The following is a 12,592-nucleotide window of genomic DNA, read 5'->3' on the forward strand; positions in this document are numbered from 1 at the left end:
TTGGTCCAATTGATCACTGCAGTCGCTTGATATTACATGAAAGATTGGTGTTGAAGCATATGGATTGGATAATAATCAGAGTTGTTCTGACATGGTCTATTTAATAATTCAAAAAGGAAAATTTGAAAATGATTCTGCACAGACCTGCAGCACCCAGTTGACACTTTATTTGTAGCAAATGCTCTTTGTGTAGTTTGTGAGCTGTGCAGATTTTCTGTTCGATGTAGTTCTTTTTCTGAAGCATCAATATTCCAAATCACCATCAGCAAACAATCAGACACATCACCTGTCACTGTGTCAGGGGTTGAAATGTTCAGCTTCTCTATACACTGATGTAGCAGAAACCAACATATAGGAAAATCACCATTTATGAATGTGTCCAAAATGCATAGAATAGAGTTAAAGGCTTTGTGGAAGTGATTAGTCCACCTGGAAAGAAATACTTACTGGTAACATTCAAAGTGGTCAGAGTGTTTCTATTTAATGTATCCTTTGTACCACTGGAAAAATCCCGGGTGGGTGGGAATGCAGCTAGATGAGTGACGCTAACCTGCTCTCAGGTGAGCACACAGTCAGGCTGTTTCAATAGTTGGGAAATAAGAGCCAGATGTTCATGGTTCCACATGAACATGTGGAACCTATAAAAAGGGCCTGAGCACGATGGGAGAGGGACAGGCGTGTTTCCACACCCCCCAACTGCTAGCTCCCCCACTCTGCTCAAGACCCCCTTGGCGGGTGCCCTTGCTGGTCACCCTTTTGGCCCCCGTAGCACAACTGCTCTCTCTCCATCTGTGGACCACATTTCCCACACCTGTGACATGGAAATAGCACTACAATACATCATGGGCTTTCTTTCTGACTACTCTAGCCAAAGAAATGATTCAGATGGCCCTGAGGAATTTTTAACATATGCTTTGGAAATACTAAATGGTAACAATTTAAGTTTTCAAAAGCAAAGCCAATCGTTACTGAAGTGCAAGAAATATATTCTTGTCTTACATTATACTGCTGTACTTTTAATTTTAGTCTCAAAAATTAATCACAGCATATGTGCAAGTGCACAATTCAGAAGAGCAACCCTCGCCAATAGGTTTTGACTCCACAAACAAGGGCGGGTCGCATGTTGCAATAACCAAATACCATTTTTAAATGCTAAATTTGTCTCTTAAAGGTTTTGCTCACTAAAAAAATGATCTGAAAGATTTTAATCTTGGAGGAAAGCTGCAATCTTCAGTATGTTTTCTAATCTTTTGTATTTCATCCTAGTAAGAATCAGTACATGCAGTGCTGACGTATACCCAGCCTCAGAATGAGCTAATTTAAATAGACACGCCCCAAATTCTTAGCAGCCACGTCAAAATGCACTCATCAGACACCTGGTTGTCAAAGGTACACGTTTTTCCATGTACAAAATAATCGTATGAACATTTTCTCTTCCCTGAACATGAATCTAAGAAAGACAGATGACAATCAACATCCAACGGAATTTTAAATTGAAAATAAAATTAGCTGATACGAAAAGATAATAAAGTAAGAAAAAAGGTCTATCTTTCTTGGCCTACATGTTCTTCATTCCAATCCCCAAACTACTTATAACCCATCACTATTGTTACTGGCTACAATCAATATTTGAGATGAGGCAATATGATGTGTAATGCCATTTTTTTTTTTTTTGGCTATGCCACATGGCTTATAGGATCCTAGTCCCGACCAGAGATCGAACCCAGGCCCTCGGACCCGAGAGCACAGAGTCCTAACCACTGGACCGCCGGGGAATTGGGACGCCACTTAACATCGCCCAGAGTTATCTTCATTGGAAATAATAAATAAATATATCCGGTTTACATACAGCATGAGGAGCTTCAAAGCATCCTAGAGCACCCCCAGGGAAAGGAGGTGAAATCTGTGCTCCTGAATAAAAACATCCACTTTTTTTCTTGCAAGTATTTCCTACCATCATGAAGCAGTTACATTATGCTCCATCACCACACATGCAAAGCTGTCCTCATGGACTTTGATTTTCTGAAGAACATTCTGGGAGAATTTAATGAACAAGAAGGTTAGGGACACATGGCATTATGATAAATTAAGAAGCCTTGGGACCTGAAATCATAGGTTCTTCCTTTCATTTCTCATCAAAACTTTTACCTCCTGCAAAAGAGAATGTAATCACATGGCCAGATGAAAGTTCACAGATGAGGAAAAGACCACGACCTCTGTATGTACACAGGTGACCTTTATTCCGGGATCTGGGTCCAAATATCTAGATGCTAACAGGAGAAGCTGATTGCATCCTTTCATGGTCTACCCCCCGTCTATCCTGTTCCCTGGCCACTGACAGCACCCCTAACTTGGTCTGCTCGTCTCTCAAATGCATAAGGCAAAGAGACAAAAAAAATCCCTGCATTAGTTTGTTTCATATTTGCAATCTAATTTCATCCTGAAAAGTATTTTATAAGTCAAGCATCATTAACCCCATTTTATTGATGATGACTGTGAACCCTAGAAAGTTAAAATAACTTACCTGGGGTCAGACCTCTGATAAAGTAGTGAAGCTGGGGTTTCAACCTTGAGCTTTAGAATCCAAGTTCTGTGACTTGTCCCCTAAGCAAACAACAGATAATAAATGACAATAAAAGAGCAATGCACACGTCGTAAATTTGGCTAATCAGCATCTTTTGCTTATATATAGGGCAGTCCACTCAATTATCTGTTATCTAATAATTGATTTAAATAACGATTAATAAGTACCATCATGTTGTCAATTATGATTCATAGAACCGAGCCCATGCCGTGAAATAATAATCACAGGAAAAAGACAGAAGAGACAGGGGATTCGTCAAAGGCTTTGTAAACCACTCTCCCCAAGACAAAAGTCAACAACATGGGGATTATTTAATTACATCATAGTATTTCTCTATAGGTGCTTATCTCAGGGGCGGGGCTATTGTCACTTTTCCTTAGAATGCTATTATTTTTATTTTTAGCCTGGCTTCTAAAGTAGGAAATTAGAGATCTCCCCCTGCCCCCAAGATCCAGCCCATCTCTAGCTGTTTCCGGGACAATGAGAAGCATATGAGGCAGCCCATCTGAAACCTTTCTCAATTCTCTATGGGCCACAAGTATGGTGTCTCTAGAAGTTACCTCAATGTATTCAATACAGACATTCCTGGAAGTTTGGATAAAGCGTGAGGTTTTTTTTAATTGAGCACCTTTTTATATTTATTGGAATAGATGACTATTTAAAGAAAAACCCTGTGAATGCTTTCATAACATCAAATACTGGATTTCAAAGTTAGTGGAAAGAGCACAGAGTTTATGGGGACAAGATCTGAATTCAATTTCTGCCTTTGCCATGTACTACCTTTCCAGAATGTCAGTGGTCTCATCCTTATTTTGTTATAGGACTGCTTCAAAAGTTGATTAAAACAGTTTGCATTAATGCACAATATAAACTGTAAATGTACTATGCAACTTAATTATCATCAATATGTCCTAATTTTAACTCATGCAAAAGAGATTGTAATCAAGTGGCAATATGAAAGTTAACATCTTTGATAACTCAGATATTTTTGCGATTATTTTCTCATAGAGAGATACAACTCTTCTTTTGAAATGAAATTGTGTCCTCAAGACCTGAAAAAAACAAAAGGTCTTGTCTAATGCCCCTCTCAACCTCAATCTAAACTAGAACCCCTGTTGTACTCTTTCATAGTGCCTGTAATTTATCTTCACAGCACTTACTGAAGACTCTTTCTCAAAAATAAAGAAAATTAAAGACTATTGGCTTGAGCCCCCAAGTTCCTAGCCTATAAGAAGCCAAAGTATTCCCCATACTTTCTGCTAATCTCAGAGTATTTAATAAACCACAGCCCTTCTGCCCCCCTTAGGCCACCTCGATTTAACCTCTCACTGATCAGGGCAAAGAGAGCGGCACTTTTATAATTTTTCCACAGATGATCCACTGTATCAAGCTTTTCATGAGTTTAAAGGATCGCAGAGCACCTCACAGCTTTCAGCGTTCTTCCCATTTTTTAGTTCTACCTCAACTGTCTCTTCCCCTTCCCCCCATACAGGAAAACTAGTCAATCCCTCCCCTAGTATCCATATACAGCCCCTTCAGTATCTTCAACACCCCCCAAACCAAGGTCTTTTCAGTATTTTTCCAAATAATTCTGATTCCATTCATAGAATAATTTCTACTCCCAGCTATTAATGTAAACTTTTGTGTCCCTGTTGTATTCATCTTTATTTGTATAATCATTTGTTGACCATCTCCCGATTTGGACTGTCAGTTCCATGAGGGACCATATCTATTTTTCTCATCACCGAATTCCTAGCACCTATACATAAGTGCTCAGTAAATATTTGTTGATTGAAATTAATAAATGAGAATGAATAGAATCTAAAGGGGAGATGGGAAAGCAGTAGAAAATACAGTTAATTGTAGATTGACATTGATTTCCAATAAAGTTCTCTTTAGCTGTCTATGCTTCACAAGTGGTTTCCTCCCCATTTTCCATCCTCCTTGAAGAAAGAGGAGGGAGGAGAGGAGGAGAAAGAGGAGGAGGCGGGGAGGAGAGACAAAACAATTTAATGGTCAATATTTAGACTGCATTGGGTTTTTTAACGAAATATCTACTATTTTCCTCAAAGAACTATTAAATGTCATTTCTATTTAGTCTATTTAGGTATATAGCCAATGAATAGGCTTCATGATGGGGATACATTAGCAAGAAAACACTGAGAAAAACTAAAATAATTATTTACAGTGCTGGCATTTCTGAAAATATAGTCAGAGCCTTTTATCATTTTGTGTTAAGCTTTAACAAATAAGAATAATATTTATTGGCCTGAATGCGGAAATCAATAAAATCCCTTTTGATCCCTGTTCTGTTTTAAAGAATTTCCCAATTTCTGGTTGGAATGAAATCAAAATCTGGAGCGGGAGGTGTATGCCCTTTCCCTAGATGATAAAGAAACCTACCAAATGGCACAATAGATTTTAATATTACGGGGAAACGCATCTGCCATTTGGTCGACTTTCATTCTGATGAAATGGTTTGGGGTCAGCGCACAGTTGCAGCTCTTAAATGCAAATGCTGCCTGATCTGAGCACATGGAATGACATCAGCGCCTTTGATGAGAGGATAGAATCAATACAGAGGTCAAAAGTGCACCTTTGGGAGGAGAGCCGCAATCAGGCACAGGGATTCCCCAAGATTACAATTCCCCCGACCAGACAGCGCAGTTGCAAGAGCCTCCTTCACGTACGGGGGCCTCCCTATCTACCACGCAAAGGACGGGCTCGTGAGGGTTTCTCTCTACTCACACTCGTCTCTGCCCCGACTTGATTGGATGATGTTGCAAAGTTTGCCAACAAAATGCTGACATGTAAGACCAAACTTTCAGAAAATCAATACCAAATAATTGCCCAGGCCATGCTGGAAGATAAACTTATCCTGCATATTATGTACCTTCAGTTCTAGAGTGTGGTAAGCCTCAGAGCCCAGGGAGCTAAGCTGTTCTTATTGTGCATAATATACCTTTATATATCAGCAGGCAGCACAAATCATTTCCTTCCCTGCTGCTCAGTACCCAGTGATTCCATCTCGTCTATATTCATTTTTTTGTACAGACTGATGCCCTGAAATGCTACGCTGCTGTCAGTTCTTGGATATCCCTTACCTGGCAGCCAAAGGGAGTACTTAGGAATAAATCTCTTGTCCTCACGGTAAACGTCTCAGGATGGTGGTACAGTTTGATAAGTTTAAGAAACAGATCACAATATCAACCATACTGTATTTCCCATAAAATCCTATCCTACAGAATGCACTTCTCAATTTTTCTACTGAATGGGTAAGTGATGAGGTGAAACAGATACCAGAGGCCCTTTGTTATTGCAATGTTTCAGTAAAATGATTTCTGCTTCCAACAATATTAAAAGTCAAGATATCAGACCAATTATAATACAGCATATACGTTTGTTTATACTTCAGTGACAAGAGCTGTTTTGTTATAAAAATTAGAGCAAGAACCATATAATTCTTCACATTTCTCAACTTAGTTTTCCCCTCCTCCAATTAAAAAAAAAAGATTTCTCTTTTGGGTCATAGCTGTGTGTCTTCTATGCTATTGGTTCCAAAATGTGATTTCAAGCTTAGACAACAAAGCAATGACCTAGGAAAAAGCAGTTCAGTTGCCAAATGTATGAACGCCTAATTCCTACCCCCATACACTCTTGTTTTTATTATTGTGTTAAGAAAAATAGATAGCTAAAAATATTTCAATAAAAATAACAGACATGCCTATTCAAAACTCTTTGGATGCTAAATTCCTGCCAACCTTGTTCATCTCAAAGATATCATATTCCCATTTATAGAAAAATCTACCACAAAATATAATTTGGAGATGCAGGCATAGAATGGGGGGGGGGGGAAGCCAGGAATAAAAAAGAAACTATGTCAGGGTATTTTAGCATGAAATTGGCTTGAACAGGAGGGAAAAAAAGAGAAGGGAGTTTATAATAACTGGCACTGGAATGCATATTCACCTCCTTAGAAATATATTAATTTTACGTGATTGTTCCTTTGCACTTTATGACAGAAAGCAAGGCCCTGTTAACATTAGTCCAGCACCATCTTTAATCACATTAATTCAGTAACATTCTAATTGGAAGATGAAAGACTAGTGTTTTATTTACATAAATATAAATGATAAATGAGCAATTCCTGGATTGAATCAAATCAATACACACTGCATTGTCATGTTGACCTCACTAGCCTTGAGGTCAATGAATGTGTGAATCCTCAGAATAATATCCCATCAAAACCAGAGGCAAATCTCCGAGTCTCCAGGGATGTTTCCATCACTCCTTTATCTACTAGTCTGAGGCTAGCTGATGAATATGTGACGATGTTAGTTGGATGAAATGCAATATTTAGAACAGAAAAGAAGACCCGCCCGGGTGACCCCCTGGCTGGTATCCAGCATGTATTGTCGGCTGCACCTGGTAGGGGTTACTTAGCCGGCTCGTACTCACCAAGTGAGTGAACCACAGATGGGCGTGCTCACACTGATGTGTCAGCTTAGCGTCCTGACTTGAAGGACAAGAATGTAATTTATTAACAACTGGAAACCTGGCACAAATATGCCATATCTACAGCAATTCACTAGAATTTCCTGTTTTGCCACCAAATTGTGCCTTTCTGCCAGGATACTGCAAACCTGTGAAAAATATGTGTTTCTTGTCCTTATTAACAACTCACAATGCAATGAATTAGTGAACATTACCTAAAACGGCCTTAAGAAACTGGACCAGCCTAAGGTATACAGAGAAAAAAATTATACTTACAGAAGCTTATCGAAAAAGAAAGATTACTGTTATATAGCAACTCATAAATTATTATCAAAACTATGCTATCTACAATATCCAAATATCAGAATAAAATTAAATCAACAAATACGTATTGATTATCTACAAATCCAGACTATTCATTAGAACGAAGTTTCAGGATCATTTACTCTCTGAAGGCAATTTATCATCTGATGGCAGATTAACAAACTGCAAAGACTGAAAGAGAGAAAAAGATTCACGGGAAAATACACCAAAATATATATATAATATATAATGCATAAGAAAAGACTGTTTTTCTATCTTATCCCTGAGGCAACTTGAAAAGTTCACTTTTGAAAGCTAAAGAACTATCCAAGTTAAGAGAAATAGCCTATATTTCTGACTGCATGAAACCTAAGAATTAAGGATTAATTTTTGAAAAGATGGGACATAGAAGACGGTTCAAGAGCAGTGTTTTAGATGAAAAGAAATTTTAATATACATTTTTGAAAACACGATGTTTAAAATATTAAGGTATTATTATTAATTTTGGTACAATAGTGAAATTATAGTTGTTTTTATCTTTTTAGAGTATACATTAAAATTATAGGAAAAAATAATATGTCTGGAATTTGCTTCAAAACAATCCAGATGGAGAGAAATGAGGAGTTCTGTTTATGAAACAAGAATAACCATGAATTGATAACTGTTAAAGGTGGTTGATGAACTCATGAAGCAGATTCATGATACTATTCTCTCCACTTTTGTATATGCTTGAAATTTCATACAATCTTTACATGTGTATACAAATATATTTACAAATGTTTTAAATATGTATAAATTATATATGTATGTATACAAATGTTAAGTTTGTATATATGTATATACATATATAAAATTTTATATTTATATAATACACATTCGTATTAGTAACACCTTGAAGTAGGTTTATCTCTACCCAACACTGAACACTGGTTCTCCAGCTTTTTTGCTGAAAGTCTTAATGTCTGTCCCTCTTGCTAAAGTGTTCAAGAGTAATCCATCCTATATTCACTATATGTCAGGCCCAGTGTTAGGTTTTGAAGATTCAATGATCACTGACAGGTTTCTGATTTCATGGCACTTACATTCTGGAGGAGACAGGCGTTTATCAAACACACAAATGACTAAGCAAGAGAGCTACAGATTGTGATCAATACTCTGAGGAAAATAAGCAGAGAAATAAGATAGAGAGAAACTGGAGAAAGCCACTTGAAGGATGGTGGTCAGAGAGTCCCTCTTTACAGAGGTAACATTGGAGCCCAGTCCTGAAAGATGAGAATGGACCAACCATGTACATGCTGGAAAACATTTAAGGCAGAGGGGTTAGTTCAACTGATGATCCTAAAATAAGAATAAGCATGATATATTTAAAGAACCAAAGGTCAGTTTGGTTGGAACACAGAATTGACCACACTTGGTGATGGACTACATATGGGGCATCAGAGAAATATAGACTCTATCTTTATTTCATCTATCTATCATCTATCTATCTATCTATCTATCTATCTATCTATCTATCTATCTATCTATCTATTTATATAACTTTAAGTAACATATATCCTTTATACCCATAGCTATAATACATATATTACCCCTAACACAAATATGTATATTTTTTATCCTAACTATGCAATACATAATTTTAAATTTAAAATACATTTTTATTATTACAAAGGTAATACAAGTTCACTGAGGAAAAATTTTTAAATAAGCTAAAATAAGAAAATTAAATGAGAGACCCATAACCTCCCCATACAAAAAGAGCCACAATTACCATATTATTCTTTTAATCTTTTCCTTTCATATTTTTGAGTAAAATAATGTAAAAAAATATATATAGACAAATTTTAATCTGATTTATTTCACTTAACAATATAGTGTGAATAGCTTCCATCTCAACTATTTATTACAGATTACATTGTGTGGATAATTTATTTAACCCATCCTTCAACATTCAGCAAGTAGATTACTTCTATTTTTTCACTATTATCAGTAACACTGAGATGAACACCCATAGAAAGCTGCGTAAATCTTTAATGATTTCCTTATGATACAATTCTAAAAGTGGAATGACTTAGCCAAAAATCATGCGCACCTTTCAAGGCAAAGTGCTTACTTTTGCTGGAAGAAATGTGCATCAAAAGAAAAATTATTATCTCCACATTATTCAAATCTCCTTTCTGTTTTAACTCTAGATCTTCGAACTTCTACTGTCTGCAGACTTAAATCCTTATGTAGGACTTATTCCCCCAGGATGGTATTTAAGTACAAACTCACGCAGACAGATTTTGATATTTTCTTTTAATAAGATGTATTGAATTCATCCTTCACATTAAGAAAAAAGAGTGTGGGGGGGGGTGAAGGTGTTTGTTTTCTTCTCTTTTATTTGGGGATCATATTTAACCTATGTGATAAATCCTAAATTAACTTAGACTCCTACAATTAGAATTGGGAAGAAACTTAGAGTTTCCTTATTCTTGTTCTTCTCCCCTATTCAATGGAATTTGCCAACGTCCCAGTTAAAATATGGTGCTCAGAAATGAACATGACTTTGTTTCCCGTGATCTGAATATTGTATTTCAATTAATGCTGTCTACAGTGCTGAAATCTTTGTCTACATCCTGCCCTCAAAAAATAAAGGATTTTTTTTTTTTTTTTTTTTTTTTACTGGTTGGCCTTCAATTTTCTCCTAATAATTTCATCTTCTCGAGATTTCTATCCTTGGGTCTGCAGTACACACACTCAAAGCTTACTGCCTCTTATGTATTTTGAAATATTTTGGAATTCTTTCTCTGGTTAACCCTTTGTTTCTCTCTCCTTTTTTCTTTTTTCTTTGTTTCTTTTCCTTTTCTGCAGCTACTCACATGTTTTACTTGTGTTAAATGTGTATATTTGGGGCCATGCTCTCTGGAAGGGTGAAGTACATATGAAATTGGACAGGAAGAGAGTGAACCATCCATTCTCAAGGTTTGTTCAAGACTCTTCTCTAGGACTTGCCCAGAGAACCTTGCCGTTGTTCACCACGGATGAAGCAGCCCTAGTATCCACTTAAAAGAAGGGTATACACTGGCTTTTAAAACAAAATGTAGCATTTTGTTGGGACCAAACCATCTTAAAGTTTGTCATTTGGAACAAAGTTAACTGAGCTCCTCAGGCATGGAGAAAGGAGTTATATGTATTTACATGCCTAGCACTCTCACTAGACAGTGAGTTCCTCAAGTCAGGGGTTCTAGTTTATTGATTCTTCTTCCTCCAGCACCTGAGAAGTGCCTGGAACAAAAGATTACTAGAAATATTTGTTGACTGGGCAATTCATAAGTAAATGGATGGGTAGATTTCACGGCACAAATCATTCATAGTATTTGTAAGGTATGAAGATTCTTTTTCAAATTTGCAATTTCAGATTAAATTAATACATGTACAAACTGTCTGACTCTGCTTTTTACACAGAGAGAACCCCCCACACAATTACCTTTAAACAGTTTACTTTTTAAAATTTTTTGAATTTAAATATAGTTTCTGTATGATATTATATAATTTACAGGTATACAATAGAGGTATTCACAATTTTTAAAGGTTATACTTCCTTTATAGTTATAAAATATTGGCTAAATTCCCCTTGTTTTATAATATATCCTTGTAGCTTATTTTAAACAGTTGAAATGCACAAGCCTACGCTTACTTTTTTGTGACTATCTAAATTTCTCTAAAAACAATCATTGTTATACAAAAGTAACATGTTCACAATGGCTGCTTTGTTACTTTAACAATTTACTTTGAAATCCAGAAACATTTCCTCAACTATTATTTGCTATAAACCATTTGACCTGTTAAGCATGAAATAATTCTGATTTCTTATTTTCAAGTTGTAAGTTTTTTCAATAAATTAAGTAGAAGTACTCTCTATTGTTATTTTTTCTCAAAATTTCAGGTCATATTCAAAATGAGAATGAAAACAATTGCTTTTGAAATTATTTGTATATACTTTTAAGAACATTCTAATAATTCCATCTTAAGTAAAATTTTCTATTTTCTTCAAAGGGACACTTTCCGCACTGCAGAAAGGTTTAGTTTTGTTTTGGTAGGTACTTCTGCCCACTCTCTGATTGTTCTTTCATAGACAGGAACTTAATCTCTTATAAATTTACAGCAATCAATTAATCTCCTCCACCCTTCTCGGTTTATGTGAAGTGCCCCCCAAATAAACCTTTGCTTAGAGTGCACTGTGATACACCTTCTCTCAGGGATTTTTGTTCACAACCCAGATCTCTGTTTCCCAACTCCGAAAGCTTACCTTGGTTATCTATTTCAAAGTCAGTGCATTCCTCCGCACCATACTTTTTAAAATTATGAGTAGATTATGTGCCATCTCATTGTTTATTCACATTTCCAAAGTTTCACAGCCCAAAGATGAAGGATGCAAAAGAGCATATGGTATCACTCTTCGGAGTTGCCGTTGCAACTTTATTAATTATGTTGATAAGTGTGGCTAAGATTTGAAGCTTGGCCGTCTATCTTTTCCATATTTAACACAACGCAAGACGATAGGTTTACAATTCAGTCATGCCATCCTCACCAGGAAGGTTCACAATTCTAAATACTGCTGTATGATCTTAGTGAACTCCTATTCAACCTCTGCTGTCCAGCTCACCATGAAGGATTCTTTGACTCCTGAAGGAAATGTCAGCCATTGATTCCTTCCGTTGTTGAGGTGCACATCTGCCGGCTGGTCACCTTGATATCATGGCTTCTTTCTTATGACGACTGCATCCTGGATAAGCGTGCTCCTTTCCATGCTTCAAGTCCATGTGGTTCTGCTGGGACCCATCACATTTCTTCAGCTGTTCATGACAGACGCCCAAGTCATCGGCATATTCCATTCCCATGGCCTCAGTGATTGGTTCAAGAAGGGGCACAAGATCTAAACCAGGCCAAGGTGAAGGATTTCAGGAATTTTATTGGAATTGGTGAGAAGGAGGTGCGTTTTCCAATGGGATTGCTAAACTGAGGACGATAACAGCCTGGAGCTGCCGGGAACTATGTTATTTATGAAGAGTGCCAGCTGGATAAAGACGCCAAGACAGAGGAAAAACAACCTGAGACAGAGCCAGAGACAGACCAGAAGCTGCCTTGCTTAGCAGCCCTGATACCTTCTGGTTGTCCACAGTCATTGTCAGTGTTATTTGTTAGCAGGTCCATATTATACTCTGCACT

At 36.8% G+C, this 12,592-nt stretch overlaps 1 long non-coding RNA gene across 1 annotated transcript in view; it reads right to left on the reverse strand.

Annotated features, from left to right (window-relative positions):
- LOC130705567 (uncharacterized) overlaps positions 1–12,592 on the reverse strand; it is a 268,511-nt gene that overhangs the window by 33,337 nt on the left and 222,582 nt on the right. Inside the window, exon 4 of the long non-coding RNA XR_009005850.1 lies at positions 2,525–2,604. This is a non-coding gene — a long non-coding RNA (uncharacterized LOC130705567). The remainder of the gene's footprint in view (positions 1–2,524; positions 2,605–12,592) is intronic.

This window comes from Balaenoptera acutorostrata, chromosome 17 (genome assembly GCF_949987535.1).
Source record: "Balaenoptera acutorostrata chromosome 17, mBalAcu1.1, whole genome shotgun sequence".
Classification (NCBI taxonomy): Eukaryota; Metazoa; Chordata; class Mammalia; order Artiodactyla; family Balaenopteridae; genus Balaenoptera; species Balaenoptera acutorostrata.